This window comes from Felis catus, chromosome A1 (genome assembly GCF_018350175.1).
Source record: "Felis catus isolate Fca126 chromosome A1, F.catus_Fca126_mat1.0, whole genome shotgun sequence".
NCBI lineage: Eukaryota > Metazoa > Chordata > Mammalia > Carnivora > Felidae > Felis > Felis catus.
Window position 1 is genome coordinate 176,768,568 of NC_058368.1, and position 27,889 is coordinate 176,796,456.

Below are 27,889 nucleotides of genomic sequence, written 5' to 3' on the forward strand. Positions count from 1 at the left end.
TCATTGTGCAGATGGGAAGGCTGAGGCTCCAAGAAGCTGCAGGTTCTAGAACATGGAGCTGCATTCAGGCCTTCCCTGCCTCTGGAAGGTGTGCCAGGGCAGGCGGTGACCCCCACATGGGAAACGGATTCTGCAGCAATCTAGGAGCTGAATCTGGGTTCAGGGGCCATGGGATCACCTCAGAGGTTTTGGGTGGAGGTATAATGGGTCTGTGGGATGTTGGGCCCAGGTGAGGCCTTGGGGAAGCCTCCCTTACTGGAGGGAAGGGGCTCTGGTGTCTCTGGTGGTGAGAAGGGGGCAGTGGCAGCGCCTAGCTGCAGAGAAGTTAACCAGGAAGGAAAAAAGCAAGAGGGAGGGAAAAAATCCTAACAAAGAAGTGTAGAACAATGAATAGCAAAGGGCGTTGGCTGGCTAAATTCAGCTCCTTGGCCTCCCTGCAAGTCTTCTCTGGATCTATTTTCTTAAGAGGCTCATTCTTACAGAGCAGATCTATATGCCCTCCGTGAATAGCTTATAAAATCCTGAAAGGAGATAGCCGGAATCCACTCTGCACTCTCCACGAGAAAGGGTGTGCTGTGTGAGTCCGTATTGTTATTGGCTGGGCAGCCAGTTATTCAGCCCTTAGCCAGGCTGTGGGAAGCAATTTCCTGGACCTGTGGCATCCTTAAATAGAGTGAAGTTTCCCTTGATTCCAGAGCTGAGCTAAATTGTCTTTTTTTTCTTCTTCTTTTTTTTTTTTTTTTTTTTTTTTTTTTTTTTTGTCAACTGTTTCAAATACTGCCAAATCGTGGTTTCTTGTTTGAGCTTGTTGAGTGTGTAACTGAGTTGCCTTTTTGGTATGAAGACAGTTTTCACCAACATGGCAACAAGAGGAAGTCTAAAATTCTCCACGCTGCCTCCCACCCAATCTGTGAGCTGGCAAAACCAGAATAGATACAGTCACCACGAAGTGGGCATCATCATCCACTAACTCTCTCCTCTCCGCTCCCGGGGCACACCACATGAGGCAGAGGTTCTTGAGCCCATTTGACGGATGAGGAAACTAAGGCTCAGAAAGGTGAGGTCTTCTGCCTGAGGTCACAGTCACAGGCAGAGCAAGGATGTCAATCCACGTCTGTTGGACATCAAAAGGTGGTGTTTCACCTGACCACTACAGCACTTTCTAGATCCCATGCCTTCATAGTTTCCTGAAGCAAAGTCCCCTTAAGAACCAAGAAGTCTGCCATCATTTGTGATCATCCTGCGGCTTTTCATTCCCTGCTTAGTCGGATCCATATCCGCCAGCTGTTTGAAGGTTCGGCCGCTTTAGGGGGCATCTTGCTTGCTTTTCCATCCCTTTTTTCGGGGTCCTTTGAGACAAGTTACAATATGGATTTGGGTTCACATTGTGGCCTCAACTTGATAGCTGTGTGGCTTCTGAGCCTCAGTTTTCTCATCTGTACCTGGGGGGTGATGGTGCCCACTTCCTCGGGGGAGGGACCACGTGACACCAGGGCTGGCTTGCCATCACTGTTAGAAGCCTGCCTCCCTGCTCCATGGTGTCCATGTCACCCTGATTGGGAGTGTGCCGAGGTCACATGTGGAGGGATTTCACGAAAAACTTGTTTTTCTGCATGTGGGTTTAGTCACTCTTGTGACTCAAGGGGGCCCCCTCCCTTGGATCCAGCCTTTTGGGTTCGTCAGATGACATGGGGCGATGGGTTGAACTGAAGCCTGAGTTATCTACAGGAACAGAGCAGATTTAATGCCATGATGGCAGGGGACCTGAACCCACCAGAAACTGCGAGTGCCTCCCCCCTCCTGTTCTCAAAACACATCCACCCCACCACTGTGGAAGAGTGTGGAGGCACCTATTGGCATAGGCCTAGACTCTCATCCCATTTGGTACCCTCCTCTCAGAACCTGGCCCAGCCATCCTGGAGGGAAAGCATGAGAAGGGAAGGTGGACAGTCCTGAGCTCTGCTGTGTGACCTTAGGCTGCTCAGTTTCTCTCTCTGAGCTCCAGCTTCTGTAATCTGCAAGCTGTAAATACTGCTGCTTCCCCCTAGGACCGAATTTCTCACCTCAACCCTGTTGCCACGTTGAGCCAGATCATTCTTGTTGCCAAGGGCTGTCCTGAGCACTGTAGAATGTTTAGAATCCTCTCTGGCTTCTATCCACTAGGTGCCAGTGGCATCCCCCTCCCAAATTGTGGCAACCAAAAATGTCCCAGGACATGTCTCCCATGGTTCCCCCCCAGCCCCCTGCCCCAACCATTGTGTTAGAATATACGTATCAGTTATGGAGAGTTCCATTAGCCATGCCCCGTAATTTTCCACCCCCTCCTCCCCATTTGCAGCTACCTTGCCTACCACCTGTTCATCCCTCAGTTGCTTTGGAAGGAACAGGTCACAGGGACTGTAGATGTCATAGAGAAACTGCATCTGACCTCAGGGCTGGGCCCCCTGTTGCACCTGAAAGGGCAGATCTCCATGATCAGGGTGACATCCTGTCTCTGCCCAGCCCCAGCCTCCTTCGCTTGTGGGCACAGACATCATCAGTGGGCCCAAGGGCAGAGCCACAGGTCAGGAGGTCTGGAGAATGCAGGGGCAGAAGCTCCCGGGGCCTCTGAGAGCCTAACAGTTGGAGAGGGGGTTTTGTTGGTGATAATATTGATAATAAGGATAGGATTATTTGGAGAGTCTCTCCCGGAGCCACCACCCTCTGTCAGAGGCAGGGAGAGATAAAGGCTTAGAGAGCTGCTCCATTTTTGTGCTGCCGCCTTTCCTGCCCCGGAACCCAGGGCTTTCTGAGTGAATGGAAAGGGGGCTTTCAAGCGCGATACCCTGGGAAGACCCTTCCCGGCTAGGTTGTCTTCTTTCTGACTTGAGGGGAGGAGGAAGTGCTCCCTGTACGTTTTGCAGGTTTTATTTGGATCACCCCATTTCCTGCACTGGAGCGGGATGTGTAGAAGCCTTGGGTTCAGAAGACAGTGCTGTCTGCAGGAGCTAGGAGATGCTGGCTTGCCTAATCGAGATCTTGAGATGTTAAGAGGAGCAAGACGGTAGTAGTCGTTACAACAGCAGTAATCACAACAGCTGAAATATGATCAGTCGCGGTGGGTCAGGCACTGGATTAAGCTCTCTATATAATTAGTCATCATAACAGTCCTTTGAAATAGGTACTCTTGGGGACGCCAGGATGTCTCCGTTGGTGGAGCATCCGACTCTTGATCTCAGGGTCATGAGTTCAAGCCCCACATTGGGCATGGAGCATATTTAAAAACTAATAATAATACAATAGGTACTTTTTCATTATATTAATCTACTGTTTCAAATATACCAATACAGAAAGTATCTATCCACCATCCAGCTCTGTCAGAACTTCATATCTTGCCATATTTCAGATCATTAATTTTGTTTGCTGAGAAATAAAACATGGCAGATGCAAAGCCCCTTGTGTACCCTCCCCAGCTCACGCCAACCCCCTCCCCCACCCAAGTGAACCAGTGTCCTGCATTTGGTGTTTGATGTTTGTCATTCCCATTCGCTTTAAAAAAAAATAGAACATTCGGTCTGTTAGATAGGATTTTCTTTCCCTAGCAGCTTTATTGAGGTATAATTTACATGCCATAAAATTCACTCATTTTAAGCGTATGTTTGCTGATTATTTTAGTGAATTTACAGAGCTGTGAGACCACCACTACAATCCAGTTTTTTAACATTTGCATCAACCCCAAAAAGATCCCTTGGACTGGTCTGCAGTCAGTCCCCTTCCCACCCCAGCCCTTATGCCCCCTTTAACGTTTTTACCTTTCTAACTGCCCCAAGTCTTGCATTGAGTGTTTTAAAACTACGTAAAAACATCGCCCTTTCAAGATCTATGCTGACGCACGTGGCCCCAGTTTCATTTTAACTACTATTTAATATTCCGCTTGAGAGGCGCCTGGTGGCTCAGCCGGTTAAGCGTCCGACTTTGGCTCAGGTCATGATCTCGTGGTTTGTGGGTTCGAGCCCTGCGTCGGGCTCTGTGCTGACAGCTGAGAGCCTGGAGCCCGCTTCTGATTCTGCCGCTCCCCCTCTCGTGCTCTGTCTCTCTCTGCCTCTCAAAAATAAATAAATGTACTAAAAAAAATTTTTTTAATATTCCATTTGAATATACCACTATTTATTCTAGCTCCTGGCGGGGTCTTTTAGGGTGTCCCCAGCAGTTCAGATCTGTGTGGCTGCTTCCTGCACGTGGTGGAATTGCTGGGTCAGGGGGTTTGTGCATGTTCAGCCTTTACATTTAGATGCCCCCAGAGCAGTGTCTGTGCATCCCTTTGCTGCGTGTCCTAGCTAACACCCCAAATTGTCAGCCTTTTTAGTTTTTGCCAAGCTGCTGGGTGCAGAATAGTGTCCGACGGTTGGTGTGTGTTTGGATTTTTCCCTGCTTGCTGGTAAGGTTGAGCATCTTTTCACACCTTTGTCGGCCATTTGAGTGTCCTCTTCTGTGAATTGCCTGTTTTATCTTTTGCTCCTTTCTCAGTATTTTGAGTTATTTGTCTTCTGTTAATTGGTACGATTTATTTATACAGTCAAGATCCTAATCCTTCAGGTAGTTATTACATTAAGGGTTCCTATTCTCCCCTTGAGACTGGAAGGGAGGGCATGCACCTAACTAAGGTCACACAGCGAGGAGTGGCAGCATGGGGATTGAGCCAGATACGTACGTGGTCTAGGAGAGGTGGCAACTGTGTGATCCCACCCCTAAGCCAAGTGATGTCGGGTGTGTCACCTGGCTTCTGGACCCCAGTTTCTCCACCCTGCCCTTCCCCCCATCTCACTGCTCCCTCAGCCTGGATTGATGCAGCTCAGGCGGCCGCCAGCCCTAAACATTCTCACCCCAGGAAGCTCTGGGTTGATTGTGCCCCTGGAGTGATGGGGTGGCAGACCCTGTGCCACCAGTCTTGAAACCTTTCTCCCTTTGCCAGGCCCCTAGAGCCCAGGGGTCACTATTCGGAGCTGCTGATCACGCCCTTCTTAGGTATTACTGGCAATCTCAGCTCAGCCTGTAGGAAGCCTCTGGGTGGTGAGCTTGGTGGTCTGGAACAAATTGTGAGTCTGCATTAGCTGCATTCAGTTTCCAGCTACTAGTTACCTGGCACCCCCTTTTTTGCAGAAACATGCAGGACAGGGCAGCGAACTTGAGTGGAAAGAACTTGGGTGTGAGAGATGAACATGGCCTTGGCTGACTCCGCCCCCAGCCTTAGTTTCTGCATCTGTAGAATGAGTACAGTGTCGTCCCCCTAAGACTGTTGTGTGCTGTTTTTGATAATGTATGGACTCTATCTATACTCCATGCCTTCTGCCGGGAGAGGTAAATGCCAGTGACTAGCACATTTCTTTCATTATGAAAAGACCAAGGTTTTTTTTTTTTTTTTTTAATGTTTGTTTATATTGGGGGGCAGAGCAGGGAAGAGACAGAGGGAGACAGGGGATCCGAAGCAGGCTCTGTGCTGACAGCAGACAGCCTGATGTCGGGCTGGAGTTCACCAACCACGAGATGACCTAAGCCGGAGTCAGTCACTTAACCAACTGAGCCACCCAGGCACCCCAAGAAGACCTAGCTTTGAGTCCTCTCCAAGCACTTCTGAGTTAGAAGAGCTCTCTGAGGGTATGTAAAAAGGGAGCCGGAGTGGTAATAGTCCTTACCTAAAGTGTGGGCAGTTATGAAGATTCACTCGTGTCACACAACATTCAGTCTGATGCATCATGTATAAGAGGCGCTTAATCATAGTAGTCATGAAAAATAATATTGACAGTAATAATGGCCATGATCCAAATCTGTGCCTCTTTCCTACCTGCTGCTGTGAGGCCAGGCTACAGGTTCTCCATGCTCTTTCATTCAAGAGGCATTTCTAGGGTGCCAACCCCAGGCTGGACACCCTACGGCCACTGGCATAGGCCCTTGAGCAAGGCTGAGCCTTCCTATCTACTCTGTAGGTGGGTTCTTGTCGTGCGCCCTATGTGGGTCACAAAGAAGTAGACATTAAGACCCCTCAGGTCGGCTTTTTTTTTTGTTTTTAAATTAATTTATTTATTTTGAGAGAGAGAGAGAGAGAGAGAATCCCAATCAGGCTCTGCACTGTCAAACACAGAGCCCCACGCAGGGCTCAAACTCACGAACCGCAAGATCATGACCTGAGTACAAACCAAGAGTCGACACTGCACCGAGTGAGCCACCCAGGCACCCCTAGGTAGGCTTTTGTTTTCAATGGCTGTTGCTTTCTTCTGATTGAAAAATAGTGGACCTTATCAGTTGCATTGCCCCTTCCTGCTCTGTCTGGCCCACAGATGCAAGGAGCTAGATAGGGCATCTCAGCAGAAGATATCAGCCTGCTGATTATACTCTGGGCTCCTGCAGCTGTCTCAAGATCAAGGCGGGTGGGGCTCTCATATCTTCAGATTATTTACATGTCACTTTAGTTCAGACTTTGAACCTGTGTCATTCCGCGCTTCTGGTGAGCAGAGAAAGTACACCAGAAAGCCTGCGTTCAAGTCCCTGCTCCGCCACCTACCAGCAGTGTGACTTCAGACAAATGACTTCCCCTTTCTGCACTTCTGTAAAATGGGAATAATAACAGTTCCAATATCATAGGGCGGATGTGAGGATTAAACAAGCCTAGCATCTCACAACTATGAGCTTTATTAGGAACATACAAACATAGTATCATTTATGATAGTAAAAAGTTGGTATCCACTTAAACGCCCGTCGCATGCTAGGATATCATCAAGATGGTAAAAATATATTCTGTCTTCTGTCATGGGAATATTAAATAGTAAAAGCTGGTTGCAAAACAACATGCCCAGGCTGATTCCCACCTGATTACGAATGAAGGATGAAAATATGTGTCTGTATAAGCACAGAAATATAGCTGATAAAATGTCACTTTTTTTTTTTTTTTTTTTTTGCTCGTCTGTGCTTTTCTGTTTTCCAAATGTTCTGCAGTGAACACATATTCCTGTTTTTAGTGAAAATTAAAAAAAACAGCAAATGCTCATTTTAAAAAAGAAGCCATGCCGGGGCGCCTGGGTGGCTCCGTCGGTTGGGCATCCAACTTCGGCTCAGCTCATGATCTCGCAGCTCGTGAGTTCGAGCCCCGCGTCGGGCTCTGTGCTGATGGCTCAGAGCCTGGAGCCTGCTTCGGAGTCTGTGTCTCCCTCTCTCTCTGCCCCAACCCACTCGCATTCTGTCTCTCTCAAAAATAAATAAACATTAAAAAAGAGATTTTTTTTTTAAATTTTTTTTAAAAGAAGCAGTGCCAAACTGTGGGTGGCTCCAGCCGGGTTCCCACATCCTGCTGCCCCATCCTGTCCGTAGCAATGGGGTTCTCCCGGCTCCTCAGAGAGTCTGTCCTCCCAAGGTAGGCGCCGGCCTCCGAGACTCTTCCCGCTCTCCTGCTGCAGAGGGAGGTCTCTGGATGTGGCTTTCCAGTGTGAGAGCCCAAGAAATGGAAAGAAATGAGTTTAAAATACCTCGAGGGAAGGCCTGAGCAGACGCTTTTCTAGTTAAAGTGCTGTTTGCTCTGCGGGTCCAGGCCCTCCTCCCATATCGCCTGCAGCTAAGGAGGGTTGGAAAGAATTGCAGGCCTGAGTTCTATGGTCTGCACGAGGTCACTGGGCACAAGAAAGTTCATCCAGATTAGAAGGATGCCCTGCACCCCACTCCCTGGGTGTTCATTCATTCGCTTTTAGCCCACCCCAAGGCGCATGGGGGTCAGCACGAAGTACGGTTATCACACTGCCAGAAAAGTACCAGGGGACCGCACCATTCGTTGTACTGAACATCTAGGACACTGCTATCCTCATTGCAAATGATGAGTGCTTTTTTCCTGGAGGGAGGGCTGTAGTAGGGGGAATAGTCTTGCTTTGCGTGACTCAGTTTTTTCCTTCCCCTTGGGGATGAAAGCCAGCCGTGGGCCACTGGAGCTGCAAGAAAGGGGGCCATTGGCTGAGGGTCCTCTCAGCCTGGTGGATACAAGCAGTGAGTCATGGGCACCCATCCCTAGCTGAAGGAGAGAAGTCGACGCTTGTTAAGAAGGCCACGTGGCCGGAGGGTTGTGAGTGTGGCTTCTGCCCTCAGAGACTGAGTTCTAGTCTGAATCTGCCATTCACTCACTGTTGGCCTCGAGCCTTCTCCTCTGGGAATGGGTGGCTTTGGTGGCTTTGCAAATTAAGTGAGCTTTTGTGCAGAATGCCTGAGGACAGTACTGCTGGGACAGTTGTCCTTGGAGCTTCCTGGCCTGGGGTAATGCCCAGACACTGGGGCCCTGTGGTTCCTTCCCCAGAGCCCTTGTCAGCAGGGTTAGCCAGACCCTGGCTAGAGCTGGCATTGCTGCCCCCTGCCACGACATGGGAACTGGCTGTAATTGAGTCAGGAGGCTCGGTGTCTCGTAGTGGGCCAGTGGGCAGGGGCTTGTGTGGCTCACTCCTCTGGGACTCTCCCAGGAGCCCACAGGTCCAAGCTTTGTCACACATCCATCGTTCCTCCGCCCCCTTCTCCAAACTGCGGGGTGTTTTCCTCCCATACTTGCTGGCCTGGATGCAAGCCTGCAGGTGGGCAGAGAGCCCAAGTGCAGGGCCCTCTTGAGGTGGTGAAGGGAGGAGGGACTATTGGTGCATCTATTGTGTGCAGGTGGACAGAACTCTCCTGCCTGCTTCTCTGCAGGCCTATCCCAGGCCATCCTCAGGCATCCTTAGGGTTGCCAGATTTACCAACTTTAACAGGATGACCTGTTAAATTTGAACTTTAGATAAACATGCGATATTTGGGACATACTGACACTACGGAATTCATCATTTTTTATTTGAAATTCAAGTTTTACCAGGCATCCTGTACTTTGTCTGGCTGTTCCACCAGAACCACCACTTTCAAAAAGAAACAACAACCAAGAGACCTTTGCACTTTGTAGTCGACCATGTTTCTTGAGAATTCACTGAACAAATATAAATCCTTACAGGAGCCCGGCACTTTGACATGCAGGGATGATATACAGATAAACAAGCCAGGAATTCAGACTTCATGGAGGTCAGCGTTCTGAGAGAGACAGGTGGACAGGGTGTTTCGGAGCTAGTCTGGAACCTGGGGAGTAGGCACTTGGGTTCTGGGGAAGTTGGACTTGGACGAGGCGGCACGGCAGAGGTGATCCAAGGCCGATCACAAAGCCGGGGAGGGATTCCACAAGTGGAGAAAGGGAGGGGAATTTCAGGCAGAGAACAGGAAGGCGAAGAAATGGAAACCCCAGCATAAAGTGTGTTTGAGAAAAGCAGGAGAGCTTTGAGTGACGGAGATGCAGCGTGCCTGGCAGGTGCAGGCCAGAAGGACCTGGGGGCTCCTGAGTGGGCCAGCAACCACAAAAGAATACAAAGAAAAGAATACAAAGCATGGACGCCACGCTCAAGAAGGCCATGGCCCCAGTATACACGGGCTGGGGGCCAGGGGTCGGCACCAGAGGTGTCCAAAAGGAAGTCACTGGAGTAGTCAGGAAGCTGGTAGTCAGGGCCCCTCCTGCTGGCTGGGTGGTTAGAAAGGCCTTTCACAGGAGAGTGGAGGGGGCAGAACACAGATAAAAAGTGGGAGGATCTTGGAGAAAGAAAGCACCTGTCCACAGAAGGGCTGTGTGCAGTGAAGATGAAGTCGGGGTGGGAGGGACGGGAGGGAAGTATTAGAGGGGACTGTGGGAGTCCAGCTCCAGGAAGAGAGAATCTGATTGGCCAAGCCCAAGATCGCCTGGCCGTCCTTTGGCCCAGCAAGGGCCAGATATTGGGATAGATACTCCCCCTAAATTGCAAGCAGTGGGAGAGACAGTCATTGTAGGAGATTCAGGGTACTGTTGCTGAAGAAGGCGCTGGTGGAAACCATTGAGGCCGGCCACGTGGGTACTATTATTAGCCCATTTCACAAGTGTGGAAACTGAGGCTTGGAAAGGTGGAATAATTTACCCAGGATTGCACTCAGCTCTATGCGCATCATTGACTACAAATGAGAGTATAGTCTCTCTCCCCAGACATGAAGGGAAACATTGCCTTAAAGCACATAAGGATAATATTTTCTAGTCTGCTTAATTAAGCAGAATTGCATGGACCCCCTGCCCACTGCATTGGCAAAGACAGCTAGAAACCCACACAGTGGCGTCACCATTTCCTCCTCCCCAGCCAAGGTGTGAATCAGCAGCCTTTGGCTTCGGGCCAGCCTTGGCTGCCAGTCCCTTGCACAGATGTGGGTTTATTGTCTGCCCTGGCCAAGCCTGGCCCCAGGCCGGAGAGAGGCTAAGATAGCCAGGCAGCCTTTGTCCCCATGGAGGTCACCGTCTGTTGGGAATGCATCACCACTGCATTGGGGCCCTGATGGGGCATAGCATGGAGCTGTGGTGACAGGGAGGGGTCTGAGGCCTGGGCTGCCTATTCTTCACTGGGACAGAGAGGTTTGCTCTGGAGGGGGAAAGCCAACTGGCAGAGGAATCCTCAACATGGGTAGAATTCAGAGGGTCCTGAACTTGGAAGGGGGAAAGTTCATCTTTATTTCCATTAGCCTCTGGCCTTAACTTAGCATTGCCTTTCTTTGTGAACGAAGGCAGCAGCCCTCAGTGATGTTAGTAATACCTGGGACTTTGTCGCTAGAGGTAGTGTCGTATCACTTTATAGTTATTGCATGGATCCCAAAGATCATTCATTTATTGTCTGCTAGTAGTAAGTAGATCATTCACTAGTTGAGAATTGTAGTGTTACTCATCCTACCGCTAGATTTCGTTAATAAAGGGGTACCTGTATTTGCTGTTGTGGTTTTTTTTTTTAAGTTTTTCAACGTTTATTTATTTTTGGGACAGAGAGAGACAGAGCATGAACGGGGGAGGGGCAGAGAGAGAGGGAGACACAGAATCGGAAACAGGCTCCAGGCTCTGAGCCATCAGCCCAGAGCCTGACGCGGGGCTCGAACTCCCGGACCGCGAGATCGTGACCTGGCTGAAGTCGGACGCTTAACCGACTGCGCCACCCAGGCGCCCCTGCTGTTTTGGTTTTTGAAACCCTTTCAATATATATAATTCAGTGTAATCCGTTTCATTTGAAATCCTTTGTGCTTTATTTTATTAATGCTAGATCATTCTGAGAAGTGGTCCATGGGTTGCGCGAGGTTGCCAGCGGGGTCCTAAGCACCAAAAAAAAAAAAAAAAAAGATGAAAAACTTCTGGGTAGAAGTTTCCAACTTTAGGTTTGGAAGCCAGATGGCATGGGCTCGACCCGGCTCTGCTGGTTCCCAGCTGTGTGAGCTGGAGTAAGCGTCTTAACTTCTCTGTGCCTCACTTTTTTCATCTGTAAAATGAGAATAAGAATGGCACCTACTGTGGGTTGTTTCACATAAAGGGTTTAGAGCAGTACCCGGCTGTGAAAGGGCTGGGTAGTTACCTGTTAGTATTGTCTTAGCATCATCATTATCACCATTACTTTCCAGACAAGCAACGCAGCTGATATGACTCGGGTGGTCTGGAATGATTGCATGTTGAGAAGCATCCTCTAAACGGACTAGCCCGGAATGCACCCCCTGAGATTTAAAGCAGTTTTCCTGGATGATTTATATATTCGGATATTCAGCGGTGTGGTAATTAAAGCGATGTCAAAAATAGCCTAGATGTTTGTCATTGGAAATGTGATTAGATAAATGATAGATGGCCTTCAGTGGACTATTAAGGGTTCTTTAAACATGGTTTGTTCAAAGAATTTTTAACGAGATGGGGAAATGCTCACCATATAATGCAAGTGAAAAAGACAAATTGTATATACAATGTGATCTTCATTTCTTGAGTACTTCCGAAAAGAGTCTGGGAAGAAATATGCCCAAAACAGCATTTCTGGTGGTGGAAACACGGACAGTTTTAAGACCTCAGACTTTGCTGTCAGGGCTTGTTCCCAGCTGGATTGCACAAGTGACTTGACCTCCCGAGGCCTTACTTCCTCCACTACAGAATGGAAACAGCAATACAATGCAGCCTCATAGGAAGTACATCTAGGCTGTTAGTCGTTGTGAAGAATTATATGGTTTTATATTGCATTGTATTTTTGTGTGTTATCGCACGTTTCCCTGGAGGGGAGAGGACAGTGTAGTATGGCAGAGGCAGGAAGGAGAGAGGGAGAAGGAGGGGACCCTGTTCCCTTGCTCCCCCTTTTCCTGTCTCATGGACTTGTGTATGAACCATGAGAAGCTGGCAGAAAATTCCACACAGGAGCTCGAATTGAGGCTGGGAGGAATACTCTCAGCCAGATGCGCCCAGCAGGATATGGGGACAGGGGTGGCCAAGGATACTCACAGAACTTGACCCTTAGGAATCACTACGGTTTTTGCAAGAAAAAGGGCTCCTTGTCTGACCAAAGCTTGGAACCCACTTCTGTAGCCCCCCCCCCCCCTTTATCTGGTGCAAGAATCCCTCTCTCCTTATGACACCTCTACTAGGTGGCTGTCCCCAGGGTCTGAGAGCTCGGTCCTTCCACATTCTCATCTAGTTGTTTTCTCCTCCATGTCCCCAAGCCCAGTGGGACAAGATGAGGCCAGACTTAGGGGTAGGGGGCAGTTGTTTAGGGAGTATTCTAGATTAGTTGGCCTCTTTCTGCCTGTCACCCAACCAGGGCACCCAGCTTTGATTCTGAGGCTCTCAATGGACAAGCACCATTGCAGTGCCCATATATTGGATCCAGTCATCCATTGACGTGTCTTCTCTCCCACGGGACCTGAGTCCCTCATAGTCCAGGGCCTTACTCAGGACAGGAGCCACGTGTATTCCTTGAAGCCATAACTGCTTGGGCTCTCTCAGTCCCAAGGTCCCATGATTCTAGGGCGATGGCCATTGACATTGTTCAGCTGAGACAATCAGATTCCTTCTGACGACCTCCTTTTGCCACCAGACCAAGCCTTTTGTCATAGCTGTTAAGGCACAGGCTTTGGAGGCAGCCAGACCTGGATGCAAATCCCGGCTGTGTCATTTTCTAGTTGTGCAATTTTGGGTGGGTTACTTAACCTCTTAGAACTTCAGTATCTTCTTCATTTATAAATGGAGGAGTCATCCCAGTACATGACACGTAGTAAACACTCAAGAGAAAAGTAACTGTAATTCTTAGTCTATCTGGAAACAGAAGGAATCCTCTAACCCTCTGGGATGCTGTTAGGTTGAACCCTATGAAATTGTCCATTTTTTACCCAAATGGCAGTTTCACTGGGTTCAACCTAATGATATGAATTGGATTTGGGCCTAAGGCACTCGCTCTGCTTGCGTGGAAGGGGATTGGTGTTCACTACTATACCAGACATGTTGCAGACATTATCCCATCATATGCATTACAACAACCCTGAGAGACAGGAAATACTTTTATTAGCATCTCTGTTTTACAGACGGGGAAACTGAGGCTCCTCAGTAGCTTGCTTGAGGAAGTGTTTTTAGCAGGATCGGAACCCACGTCTGTCCAGCTCAGAGTCTGTGTGGTTGGCATTGTTGCTGTCTTGAGGCTGGGCTGCCTGTCCTGTGTGGTGTCGCCTCACCTCGTTGCTGGAAGAGCTCCCAGCATTCTCTTGGGCCCCCTGGCCCAGCAGCTGGCAGATGTGGACCAGAGCCTCCCTGAGATGTCACCTGGGGGACCCCACATTTCTGACCCTCAGTTAGACTGTCTCCGCTTCCACAGTTTTCTGCTGCAGTGCCTTTGGCCTTGGTTGGAGGACTGGAGGGTGATAAGGACTTGTGTCAGTTATCCTTCCAAACTTTGGGAGTGTTCTTCCCAAGCCCTCCTGTTCACCTGATTCAACACCTAGATCCTGGTGTCTAAACTCTGGATCCAGGCACAGTGTCTCCTCGTCCAGTCCTTGTCCACAGCCCCACTGAGGCAGAGCCAGAGTGGCCACTAGAGGCAGGAGGCCAGACAGGGGGCCCTTGCAGAAACCCAGACTGGTGACTGTGTTGGCCTGAACTAAATAAGGCCATCGGCTTTTCCAGACTCAGTTACCCCATCTATAAAATGGGGAAGACAATAGGTCCTGCCCCATAGGGGAATAAGGATTAACTGGCCTGAGCATGGCCAGTAGTAAGGAAGTGCTCCTTGAATGTGAATCTGTGTGGTGGTTTTGCTGTTTTCCATTAAGAGGGAACCCCTGAGAGACTCTAAGGAGGAAGGAAATCCAGTCAGATGCTGTGTTTTAGAAATATCCCTGTTGAGGTGAGAAGAGGGGCAGGAGGCCCTGGAGGGAGCAGCTGCTGCATCCAAAATGAGGTGGCCCAGGCCTGAGCTGAGGCTGCATGGTGGAGGAAACAGCCAGCGAGGAGGCAGCATGAGCCAGCGGGGCGGGGAGGACCCAGGATGAGAGCTGGCTGCCAGATTCTTTGCTCTGTCTTCTCTCCTACATCTTTCCAGCCACCCTGGCCCCCATCTCCTCCTCCACTGAACTCCCTCCCAGCTTGGAGGTCCCAAGTCCATGTGACCTTGTTTTAGAAGGTACCAGACTTCTGGGGTCTTCTGATTTCTGCCGGATCAAGAATAGCCAGGCACCTGCACACATTTCATTGCCTTTGTACCCACTAACTGTAGGTTGGGGGAGAAGTAACAACTATTCTTTATTGAGTAGCTGCCGTGTGCCTGGTGCTGTGCTTAGAGCTTTGCATGCGTTGAATCAGCTGATCTTTACTGTCATCCCATGAGGGAGGCACCACTATTACCCCCGTTTTACAGATGGAGAAGCAGGCTGAGATAGGACTTGCCCAGGCCCATGCAGCTAGGAAGTCACAGGGTTTGAACCCAGGCTTCGGGCGGGTCTGGCGGGGGTCACACTCTGGAGTTTTCAAACGCACCCCAAATGTACTGTGCAGCCAGGTTTGCGAACCTGTCGGGGACAGTAGGTATGTGGTTGGGGCCGTGCACTGGTTTATGAGCCCATGTAATCTGTACATTAGAGAGCGCCTACTGCTCACAGGCACTCTTTGACTTCGCATATGTGGCCTCATTTACATTTCAAAACAGAGACTTGTTGCCCAAAGTCACCTGGCTGGTAAGTGGTAAAGCAGGATTCGAGGTCGGCTCTGATGTTCTTGGGAGCCAGGGGAAATGAACATACTTGCTTATGGTCCCGTGACTCCTTTTTACCTGGTCTTCTTGGTTAGGAATGGGCATTCTGAAGTAAAATAAATCTGGGTTCACATTCTGTCATCCTCCTTCACCAGCTGCATGGCTTTGGGGCAGTGACCTAACCTCTCTGAATGCTGGTTTTCTCTGCTGTGAAATGGGTGGATAGTAAATTTCACTCCATAGGGTTTCCTGACAGCAGAGTGCTGGGGATTTAGTAAGTGGTCATTAGGTGTTGGTCCTCCTTTGGAAAACTCCTACTGATTCCTCGAGATCCAGAGCAGTTGGTTTTTTGGTTTTTGTGGGGGTTTTTCGTTTGTTTTTCATCTGGAAAGCCTGTCTGAAGTTCTCCCTGCAAAATTAGCCCTCATCCCCTCTGTGCCCCCACAGAGTCTATAGAGTGCTTCTAGGGAGCCTGTGGCCTGTGATGTCGTCTCTCGAGTACCCACTCTGTGCCAGGCACTGTGCCGGACCCTTTAGGTGAGAACTGAGACCCACCTGACCTTGCCTGCTGGGGTTTAGATCTTGGCTGTGTCGCATGGTGGCTATGTGACCTTGGGTAAGCTAGTTGCCCTTTCCGAGTCTCCAGATCCCACGACATAACATAAACGAAGTACTTGGCATAGCCCCCAATCAGCCCAATAAATGTGGCCCGTTTTGATTCTTTTTCATTACTTGGGCAGCTTTATCCCTACTATCTGTGGGGATATCCCTACCTACTCTCCCTACATACAGATGTGTTGCACATAGTGGGTGCTCACGTGGGCTTCCCGGTTCTGTCCCGTCAGCCCTGTTAACACAGGACAGGTCCCAACTTGAAATCTCTCAGCTCTGTTTCCTGCAAGGCCCCGGGCTCCTCTGAGGCCTGGCAGCCTTAGAGATCCCCACAAGCCCTAAGTGCCTGCCCTGGAGGCTTTCCTAGAAAGCCAGCCTTCAGGTTGGTTTCAGCAAGCCTGGGCTCCAGCTGCCAGCACCTCTGCTTGCCATTGGAAAGTTCCCCATGCTGCTCTGGGCCAGATGTGTGCGAGGACGTGTGTTGGCAGCCAGAGGCCCAGGCTGGAGCTGCACACCCGGCCCAGCGAGTGTTTCCATCAGTTCCATGGCTCTGTATAGAAGAAGGGAGGTAGCCTGGCCAGCCTGGAAGTGGTTCCTGCTGCCCGCCATCTGGAGAAGACTCTGGCAGTGAGGGAAAGACAGGCTCCAAGGGTGGGCAGCTCCGTGTGCAGGCACACAAGGAGGGGATGGTTGATTGGGTTTCGCAGCATGACCTTCCTGACTGTTCCTTTTAACATAGCTTTACCTCGAAAAGATTTGAGTTGGCCCCAGGGGAGACGGACTGTCTGAGCCTCCAGCGCCTCATCTCTATAATGGGGTTAGCAGTGATGGTGCTGGAAGCTACCTAGAGTCGGGCAGTGTGCCAGGCACCTTGCGTGCATTAGCTCCCGTAATCCTTAGCCAACCCTAAAAAGTAGGTACTATTCTCTCCATTTTATAGATGAGAAAATGGAGGCTGGAGCCATGCATGAACTTGCAAAGTCACACAACAGCTTCCAGCTATAGAGCCGAGATTCATACCCGGTACTCTAAGGCCAGCGCCTGCCTGTTTTTTTAATGACATTAAGAAGTGATTGATGTGTGTGTGTGTGTGTGTGTGTGTGTGTGTGTGTGTGTGTGTGTGTGATTGTTATTTTTAGTTTTTAGTTGTGTGCGGTAAAACTCCCTCTTTTGGTATAGCATCCTGAGTTTTTATGCATGTGCAGGTTCTCATAACCACCACCACAGACAGGATACGGAACAATTCCATCATCCCCGCCAAAGAATTCCCTCAGGCTGGCCTGGTGGGATGGGAATTTGCTCCTGTGGTGTGCTCTTTTTCTCCATCGCCTGTTCCGAGAAGCCTGGGGGTGAGAGGTGGACTTCTCTTCCCGGGTTGGGCCCCATGCCTGCGTTCTCCTCTGTCACAAAGCTGGTTCTGTTTCTAGTTGAGCTGTCCATTCAGCCATTTCAAGAGCATTGTCGCTCTCCAGACACAGAGAGCCTTGAGTGAGGTCACCTTGATTTATGACTGCGTGGCCCTCTCTTGGCTTTTTGTCACTTTGCCTGCCTGCCTGCCTGTCCATCCGTCTGCCTTTCACCAGATGTTTCCCAAGGGCCAAATGTCACCCAGATGGATTTGGGTGGCAAAGCCACGGTGCACCAGATGGATTTGGCCCCTGCCCCCTTAAGGCTCCCGGGGGAGAAGGGGTGACAGCCGTGCAAACAGAACGGCACACCCAGAGGAATGTATACTGAGAGGGCAGTCCCAGTGGCTGCGGGAACCCACAGAATGGGGCCAGACCCAGACGTGGGGTCTTCAAAGGCTTCCTGAGCTGACCCTTGAGAAGTAAAGAGGCACCAGACAGGCAAAGGGAGAGGTGTTCCTGCCAAAGGCCATAGCATGTGCAGGGCCAGGAGGCAAGGGAGAGCCTTGCTGGGAGGAAGCCCCTAAAACCCCCTAGCGTGCTGCTGTTGTCTTCCTTGACAAGGCTGAAAGCTCCAGAAGGGCGGGGGCCTCTGTCTCCTCCATAGCCAGAGCTCCAGCTCTTGGAAGGGAGCCTGGTACACAGTGGGCACTCTGTCCATATTGGCTGAATGCATGAGCGAATGAATGAACTGAAGTGTTTGAAGCAGAGGCGAGAGACACAATTAGATTTTCACTTTAGAGAGAGTGCCCCTTTGTCCCACCTCCCAGCCTCGCACTCCTCTGCCCACGGGTGGTCAGAGACCCTCAGCTCCACTGCACATCCACCGCGTACCCTATGGACGAGGAGCGGTCAGAACACAGCCCTGAACCACAGCATCTTATCTGCAGCTAACGCCACAAGCACTTGGATTTGGGCCCCATTCCAAGCATTCACTTAATTGAAAAGATTGGAAAAAAAAAAAAAAAAAAGAAAAAGAAAAATTGGCAGCCAGCCACCCTCAATGTGTCACTTGCTGTAGAGCCTGAGCTTGGTGATTCCTGACGCCGATGTGGGGACAGGAAAGTTCTGGGCTGGGGCCAGGACACCTGAGGCCTGGCCCTGGGAAGCTAGGAGGAGACAGGACTTCAGAGGTTGAAGGGGCCAGGATCCAATCTGAAGTCACCTGCCCTTCGCAGCTGCGTGACCTCAGGCATGCCACATCACCACTTTGGGCCTGAGTTTCCCTCCCCTGACCTAAGGGGGGGCCCCACCTTCCTGGCAGACATTTCATGAGGATTGCACACTCTATTCATAAAGCACTTAGCACAGGGCCAGTGTTTAGCAGCACATTTCCCAACATGGTCAATAGTTTTGTCTTGGGCCCCCACTCGCCTTGGTCCTGCCTCACTGTGACACCCTGCGATCACCTCCTGGGTCTCCAGGACATCGTGACATTTGGCAGCATTTCCCCAGGAATAGCCTCAACGTACTTTCTCTGAAAAGATAAATACACGGTCTTGAGCACTTCCGGTGGTGTCGCTGCTCCGGGGTGCTGGGAATCAGACAAACTGCAGGGTGTTGCAATTCCAAAAAGAGGTTGGGAGTGCTGACCTACATAGGCCAGATGTTGGGCAGACAGCTGGGGAGAGCCGACAGATCGGAACCAGAGGGAACTCGTGGTCTCCACGGGGAGCGGCAGAATCATGTTTCCCATTAGTTAAGCCTTCGGAGCCCATCCAACTGCCTCTGCTCTCTCCCTGTCTCCTCCACCCTTTTCTCTCTCTCTCCCTGCCTGCCTCCTACCCCCCTCAGACTGGGCTCCCCCACCTTAGGCCAGCATATTGCCAGAGACTGGAGCCCGGCCAGTCATTACCAGGCTGTCCCCGGGATCCGCCAACCCAGAAACCCAATGAGTGTGGGAGCTTAATGGAAGAGGGGGTTGCACTAGCCTTTTAAAGCTGGTTTCTTACTTAAACTAGGGTCTGCGTCTCCTGGGCGCCCTTAGACATATCCCCAGGAGCCTCCTCTGCAGGAAGTGGGTTCATCTGGATCTTGAAACTGACACAGCTGCCTGATTTCAGGGCTGCACGTGCTTTTGCAGTTAAGGTTGCGGCACAAGACAGCTTCTGTTATCGCTGGCTGAGCACCCGCTGCAGAAACTATGTGACTCTAAGCAGAAGCTGTAGCCCCTCGGTGAGCTGCGTAAGAGACCATTTTTCCTTCCTCCATCTGAAAGGGACTCTGCTGCTCCTCAGATCTGAAGAATGGCATTCTGGAGCAGAGCTCCTGCGTCCTCAGCACCTCCCAAGAGGAGCTCTGAGTCTGGTTCCAACCCTCCTGTCTGCCCTCTATGTGACCTGGGCAAGTCGCTTCCCCTCTGTGGCCTCATAACCCCAGCTGTAAAATAAGGGATGGTCTGGGGTGCCCGAGTGGCGCATTTGGTTAAGCGTCCAAATCTTGATTTCAGCTAGGTCAGGATCTCACGGTTCATGGGAGGGATCAAGCCTCACATCAGGCTCTGTGCTATCAGTGCAGATTCTCTCCCTCTGTCTCTGCCCGCCCCTGCTCACATGCACATTCTCTCGCTCTCGCTCTCAAAATAAATAAATTAATTTAAAAAATAAAAAATAAGGAATGGTCTAGAGCAGGATTTTCAAGTATTTTGAAGTCTTGGAACCCCCTGCTGTTGGCAGTGAGGACTGTGGGCAGTGGAAGAGGCCAGGCCCTATCAGAACCTTCACTGATGATTGCCTTGCGGACCCACAAGGTCTGGCAGTCGGACCTGTAGGCTGCTGGGTTACACCCTCCTTCATATATACAAGAGCTAAAGTGGTGCTGCCTAGTGGAAACCAAGGTAGAGAGACCCAGCCACCTCCCCAGGATCCTGGGGCTCCTTACAGGCCAATTTGGCCACTGGCTTAATCACTCCTAAAGTTCTCTGGACAAGTCATTGTGCAGGAGGCCTGAGCCGGGGCAAGAGGATCCTGTATAGAAATTTGGACACTCTCGTGGAAGTGAAAGAGTCCACAGCAGGCACGTTGCTGCACCTCTTGGCCCATTTGTATCTTCATTTGTAAAATGGAGGGGTTGATCCAGATTAGGGACGCTGAGTATACAGCACACATCCTACAATCCCCGTGCCCGTGGCAGACATTGTTAATAGATCACAGAACTCTGTCTTGCTGATGTGCCTTTCTTACAGCCTCTGCAGAACAGCCTCAGTCCCTTCTGCACCACTGGTGCCCTCTCTTTAGATATTTTTTTTTCCATCTCCCAGGTCATTCCAGACTGCCCACCAGCACTGTAGAGCCAGAAGAGGGCTTCCAGCTTGAGAAATGTTGTGGGCTCATTGGCCTGTAAACAACGGAACTCCGAACCAAGTGAGAGTGGCAGTGGATTCCACTGAAACAGCACTGCCCTCATTCTCGAGCCTCCTTCTGGCCCCGTCACCGTGTCTGACATATCCACAACCCCCTGTGCTACATATTCTTAATTCAGTATTCTTCAGATTGACTCCATTTTTTTTACTTAAATTATTTTTAAAGGTGAGGCTTTCACTGTCTACCATAAATGGAAAACTAGCACTTGCTAGAAATAGAAGGAAACTAAATAAAAAGGAAAAGGAAAAAGCCGTGTGTTCAAGTTGTTCCTGGCTAGTGTTGCCTGCCCTGAGCTGTCCCCTCTTTTCTGAGAAGAGACCAGCAAATGTTGGAGAAAGTGTTAAGAAGCCATTATTGCCAGCCTTCTGAAGGGAGGGGAATGTCAGAGACTAATTTTCCCTCTGTGGGATTCCCTGCAGCTTAGTGCTGAGATCCCGTATCAGCTAGTACCCTCTCGTGTGCCCTGAGCTCCTGTGGACCTTGAGACACAGTGATCTTAGGAAAGACCGTCACTTTGGAAAGCCCTTGGACCAGACCCTCCCCACCAAATCAAAGCTCTGGCCACTGCAATCCAGATCAAAATGTAATCACTTGGCCATGACTCGTGCAGCAGCCCCACCCCTTCTAATAGTATCAGCTGGGACTTTAAGCTGGGTTCTTTGTCAACCCTAAAAACCCCACTGAATACATATGCAAAGCGAAGTGATGTTGGAGGATGTCGCCCCCCCCCCCCCCCCCCCCCCCGGTCTCAGAGATTTTATGCACAGGGCAGAAACACCTTCTCATGTTTTCGAGAGTTCATATGATGAAAGCAAGCGTCTGAGATCAGAGCACTCCTGAGGCAGGGCGACAGCTGCTTCATATCATGCTGCCCTGGGGCCGTAGTACTGGGGCCTTTCCAAAAGCTGCAGCCATGGCCGGTGGGTCTGCGGGGGATGGGGGTGACAGTTAACCAGGCTGCTGGGAGCTACCCAGGCGCTTGGCTTGTTTCAGACCAGCCACTGCTCCTGGAGTGTTTCAGGGGCCTCTAAAGCTTTGTTCTGATTTAAATCTTTATTCATGGACAGATTGGCCCCTTGGCTGTTGTCTCTTGGAAATGGGGTCTAAATTCCTCCATGCTTAATGGGGGCCCTCCAGGCACTGGGAGCCCTCACCCCCTTGGGCCAGGGCTGGACCTGCCAGGTGAGGTGAGGGCAGAGGGCTTAGGGAGCACACATTGAATACCCTCCCTGGTGTCCCAGCCATAAACTGAGATTACAGCTAACACAGGTTCCATTTCTGGAGCTTAGAAAACAAAAACAAAAACAAAAAACCCATTTGATCTTACAATGCCGTAAGGTTGGATTTTTATCCCCATTTTTCAAAGAACAAAGAGGCTCAAAGAGGCTGAGGACTTAACCCAACTCACGGTAAGGTCAGGACAAAGTCCCCCTCTGCCAACTCCCAACTTCCTCCCACCCCACACTCTCACCTGTGCCATCGGCTATGCTAGCACCCGGTAGGTGCTCTGTGATGTGGAAGGATATTCCAGAGGGATGGCCCCAGGACTGAGCCAGGGTAGTGAGAGAAGATGCTGTCCTGGGGCTCAAGGCAAGAAAGTGGGCCACAGACCCTTCTGTCTTCCTAGACTAGTGGCATCCTTTTTTCTGATTATAAAAGAAAATCTGAAAAATATGAGAAAACTTCAAGAACAGAATAAAAAAAAGTCCTACATATTCCTGCCAACCCAAGCAAACCATATGTATGATATATGTATCTCACTGGCTTATCCACATAACACACACATTTATATGCCCTACAGTCAATCTGCAGTATTTGTAAATTCCATATTTGGGAATTTGCCTACTTGGTAAAATTGATTCGTAATCCAGCATGAAAACGTACCACAGTTTTGTGGTCGCTTGCAGATGATGGGCATGTGCACAGCAGCAAAAACACACAGTGTGCGTGTTCCCAGCTGAGGTTAGACAGGACGACATTCTGCCCTCTGGTTTCAGCTCTTATACGCTAAACAAGTGTCTTTTTCATAATCTCTTTAGTGCCATTTTTTTTTGTACTTTTGTTGATTATTTCACTTTTTTTTTTAATGTTTATTTTTGAGAGACAGAGAGAAAGAGAGTGCAAGCGGGGGAGGGGCAGACAGCGAGGGAGACCCAGAATCTGAAGTAGGCTCCAGGCTCCGAGCTGTCACCGCAGAGCCTGACGCAGGACTCGAACCCACAAGCTGTGAGATCATGACCTGAGCTGAAGTCAGACATTTAACCGACTGAGCCACCCAGGCGCCCGGTTATTTCACATTTTAAAATGACCCCAAACATAGTGCTAAAGTGCCGTCTAGCGTTCCTAAGCTGAGAAAGGCTGTGATGTGTCATAGCAGAGAAAATACACGTGTTAGATAAGCTTCATTTAGGCATGAGATATAGTATCACTGGCCCAGAGTTCAGTATTAATGAATTTATAATATACATTAGGGGCGCCTGGGTGGCGCAGTCGGTTAAGCGTCCGACTTCAGCCAGGTCACGATCTCGCGGTCCAGGAGTTCGAGCCCCGCGTCGGGCTCTGGGCTGATGGCTCAGAGCCTGGAGCCTGTTTCCGATTCTGTGTCTCCCTCTCTCTCTGCCCCTCCCCGTTCATGCTCTGTCTCTCTCTGTCCCAAAAATAAATAAACGTTGAAAAAAAAAATTTTATAATATACATTAAATAAGGTGTCTTTACACAGAAACAGCCAGGCTATATACTGACTGGTTAATGAAAACGTTGGAACCAGAACCTTCAGGATCCTAATCTTGTAGTTCCCCAGGAGCAGTGGTTCAGTATTTGCTAAATCAGTGTTCACAAAAGACTTTACAGAACATAACTACCACAAATGATGTATATGCATGCACACACATACGTTTATATACAGTACGTATAACTTTGTCAAGGTGGAGATTACATTTTTTTAGCCTGTTCTTTTTACCTAAGATAGTGCCTGAACTTTCTTCTGTACATCGTAGAATTCTTTTCGTTGCATAAAAACTCTCTTCTCGCCAAAAGGGGGATTAACTGGAAGGCCCAGGCCCCTGTCGTGCGTCATAGAAGCCATGGGTGGGCAGGCGGGCCCTGGAAGCAGGAACTGAAGCACTGGCGGGGGCCAAGCAGGGCTCTCCCTCTCTCTCCTTTCTGTGCCTTCCCTTCATTTGTCCCTTTCTGCACACTAAGCGCCCTCATAAAGTGTGGAGGTGCTCAGGCTGCAGCCAACCCCCTGGCTGGAGCTGACATGTGGTCTGATTCTAGATACCTGAGAGAGAGAAGCTGATTGGCCCGCCCTGGATCAGTTGTGGCCAGTTGTGGCCATGAGACCGGCAGGACAGGTGGTGCTTCTCAAGTGGGGGGTCCAAGAAGGACTCTCAGCATCTATCAGAGGGCTTTTTTTTTTTTCTGTCTTCTGAGAGCAGTCTAAGTTGAGAAAAGTAGCTTCTAGAAGCCTCAGAACAGAGTAGTCCTCAGAATACAGGGGTCCCTGTGGCCAAGGCCCCACCCAACACCATCCATGAGCAGATGGGGTTCTTCATCCTTTGTGAGGTACCTCCTGGCAAGGTTAGACTGACCTAGGACTCCTGGGACAGTCTTCACCCCTTGGTAAGGAGGAAAGGCCAGGGTGGGTAAAGCCTGGCACCAGGCAGGCTCACAGGTATGTGGTGACCCTGCATTTGGGCCAGACACAGAACTCCCCTCCACTGAGGCTGAGGCTCAGGGTGGGGGTAGGAGGTGGCGGGTGCCTTCCCCACAGATATTCACAGGGAGGGGACAGAGCCCTGACTCATCTGACAGCTAGAAAATGTGTGCCCTGGCTCAGGTGAGCTGGGCCTGTGTTCCCAGGCCACGCAGGGGCCAGTCCTTCTGACCCTCATGGGGCCTGGAGAAGACAGTAGAAGAGGCAGGGCCCTGGAGGGGGTGGAGAGATGGGGGCAGGTGGGCGGGTTGTGGGAGGCGCATCTGTAGAGGCAGTGAGCAGAGACCAGGTCTCCCTCAGCTTTGTGTCCCTGGGTTTAGCTCACCGTGCTGAGGGCAATGGTGCCTTCTCTACACCGACCATTTACCGCGTGCAGGCACCATGCTAGGCACCCTGTGTGCACGTTCTCGTGTCATCATCACCCCAACTCTGAGGTTGCAACTATTGTGATCCTCATTTCTTCCAGAGAGGGAGCTGAGTCACAGAGAGTTCAAACCACTTTCCCAAGACCACGCAGCTAGTTGAGTAGTTGAAAGCAGAGGTGAATCAGGGCCGTCTTAACTCCTGAATCCCACAGCCTCCTGGTGGGCTCTCAAAAACAGAAGAACCAGCATGCATTTTCCTGTAGGCCCACAGTCCAGCTGCAGTCCAGCTGCCGGGGTGGAGGCCTGATTCCCTGGTGCAGCAAGGCCATCGGGGTTAGAGGCAACCTGGATCAGAGTCCTCATTTTGAACTGCAGAGCTCGTGACCTCAGGCAGGTCACTGCACTTGTGTGCCTCCGTTGGTGGCTAGGAAAATGTGAGACGTGTTATCCTAGCCTGCGGGCTCTGGGGAATTTGGGAGACACCACGGCCCAGCCATGTGCCCAACTCTACCCCAAGCACCCTGGTCATGGTATACCCTGCCCCCACAGCCCTCCCCTCCACCAGTCCATCTCTGTACTGACTTAGAGGAAGTGAAGAAACCCAGCACTTCTGGGCCTGGTGGGAACCCGGGCCTGGGGAGTCTGGGCTTTGTGAATCACGCAGGCCTGACTGCTGAGGTTGAATAAGAAGGGGGTTCCATGGTGGCTAATTCCAGTTTAAGGCCTCCTGTGAGGGAGCAGGAGGAAACCCTTGGGGGCCCTCAGACACCAGTGTGGTCTCTGCTTCCTCATTCCCAGAGGGAAGGAGTCCCGGCTGCTGGGGGAGACTCTCTGCTCCAGGCAGACGGGTCGGTGGGAGGGGTTGTGAAGCAGGGTACGGAGCACAGAGGATAGGCGAGCCTGAGGGACCATCTAAGAGACACGGCTAGACCAGGCTCCCTTCCCACAGACCTCAGGCCTGCCTCGGGCAGGCATTGCCACCTGTGAGAGCTTGACCACCTGGTATCTCCGTCTCTTTCTCATTTTTTCATGAAGCATAGATTTTCCACTGTGCTCAGAGCTGGGCATACAGCACCCGGGGAACAAGACAGGCATTGTCTCTTCTGTCAAGAAACTTAGAACCTAGAGGGAAAGCAGACACCTAGCAATTGCAGTAAAGCTTAACTGACATGAGGAAACGGTGATGGGGAAACAGGTACCAAAGGAGACATGTAGCAGGGAGACCCAACCCAGTATTGGTGGGGAAGGAGCAGTCCGAGAGGGCTTTCCGGAAGAAGTAGCATTTGAACGATGCCCTGTTAGCAGACTTCTAGAATAGCCCACATTCTGAATTTGTCTGACTGTTTCCTCATGGTGTCATTTAGCTTGTTCCCCATCCTCTTTTGTTTTCTGTAAATTGGAAGTTAGGTCAAGAGGCTTGAGATTCAGGTTCAACATTTGGGCGACAGTACTTGACAGAAGATTTTCTTGATTCCACGTTGCATCACCTCGGGGGCCGCGCGGTGCCTGCTTGCCTCTATTGGTAATGCTGGGTTTGGTCACCTGGCTCCAGTTTGACTGCCAGATCTCCATTGAAACGGTACATTTGTCCCCTTGCTGGGAGAGTAATCCGTGGGGTGATCCTTTCACCGTCTGACTACCCTGATCAACAGCCTTTCACCCGGTGGTTCCGTTTCCATCCAGAGTGGCTGTGCCATCTTGCTTTCCCACCAATGTGTGAGAGTTCTGGTGACCACACACTTTTGTCAGCATTTGTTTTCAGTAGTTTTTTGTTTGTTCTTGTCAGCAATTTTTATTCTAGCCATTCTGGTAGATACGTGGTGATATCTCATCATGGTTTCGGCGTGCCTTTCTCTGATGGTTAATGATGTCAGGCATCCTCTCATGTATGTCTTTGCATCCGTATATTCTCTGTGGTGAAGGGTCTGTTTAAATCTCTTGTCCATCTTGTGATCACGTTGGTTGTTTCCTTACTGTTGAGTTTTGAGAGTTTAAAAAAAAAAAAAACATGCTCTGGATACAAATCCTTTCTTGGATATGCAGCACATGTTTTGAAGGCTGTACCAGGGAGACCATTTCAGTGTCATTTCCAGAGGAACGTGACATGGACTATATAAATCTGCTTTTGTTAAAAATTATTTTTTTAGGGGCACCTGGGTGGCTCAGTCGGTCAAGTGTCTGACTTCGGCTCAGGTCGCAATCTCACGGCTCGTGGGTTCGAGCCCTGCATCGGGCTCTGTGCTGACAGCTCAGACCTAGAGGCTGTTTCAGATTCTGTGTCTCCCTCTCTCTCTGTCCCTGCCCTGCTCACACTCTGTCTCTCTCTCTCTCTGTCTCTCTCTGTCTCTCTCTCTCTCTCAAGGGTAAATAAACATCAAAAAACCCTTTTTTAATTATTTTTTTAATTGTGATAAAATATATATGACATAACATTTGACCATTTCAACCTTTTTTTTTGTTTCTTTTTGCTTTTTTTAAATTTTTTTTAATTTTTCTTTTTTTAATGTTTATTTATTTTTGAGACAGAGAGCATGAACGGGGCGGGGCAGAGAGAGAGGGAGACACAGAATGGGAAGCAGGCTCCAGGCTCTGAGCCATCAGTCCAGAGCCCGACGCGGGGCTCGAACTCACGGACCGCGAGATCGTGACCTGAGCTGAAGTCGGACGCTTAACCGACTGAGCCACCCAGGCGCCCCTCAACCGTTTTTAAGTGTCCCGTTCAGTGGCATTAGGTGCATTCGCTTTGTTGTGCAACTGCTACCACCATCTGTCTCCAGACCTTTTATTTTTTCATTAACACTTATATTTTCATTTAACACCATTGAACACTAACTCCCCATTTCCCCACCCCATCCCCTGGCGACCCCCACTCTACTTTCTGTTTCTATGAATTTGACTCCTGTAGGGACCTCCTATAAGTGGAATTGTACAGTATTCGTTTTTTTGTGGCTGGCTGATTTCACTTAGCATAATGTCTTCAGGGATCATTCATGTTATTAGCATGTGTCAGAATGCCCTCCCTTTTTAAGGCTGAGTGATATTCCACTGTATGTATACAACACATTTTGTTCCTCATTTGGCTGTTGTGAATAATGCTGCCATGAAGAAGTCGGCTTTTAATTCCTTCAACGGCAGGCCACAGAGCCTTAACTGGATTTGGGATATAATCTAAAAGTCGTTGGGGCGCCGGGGTGGCTCAGCCGGTTAAGCGTCCGACTTTGGCTCAGGTCATGATCTCACAGTCCGTGAGTTCGAGCCCCGCATCGGGCTCTGTGCTGACCTCTCGGAGCCTGGAGCCTGTTTCAGATTCTGTTTCTCCCTCTCTCTCTGACCCTCCCCCGTTCATGCTCTGTCTCTCTCTGTCTCAAAAATG

The 27,889-nt window shown here is 50.1% G+C and overlaps 1 protein-coding gene and 1 long non-coding RNA gene across 2 annotated transcripts in view; both read left to right on the forward strand.

Moving 5' to 3' along the window:
- SH3PXD2B (SH3 and PX domains 2B) overlaps window positions 1-27,889 on the forward strand; it is a 102,236-nt gene that overhangs the window by 926 nt on the left and 73,421 nt on the right. The gene's annotated exons all lie outside the window — the stretch shown is intronic.
- On the forward strand, window positions 746-11,638 carry LOC123379553. The gene is made up of 2 exons (XR_006584135.1): window positions 746-2,563; window positions 11,470-11,638. It is a non-coding gene; the product is annotated as an uncharacterized LOC123379553 (long non-coding RNA).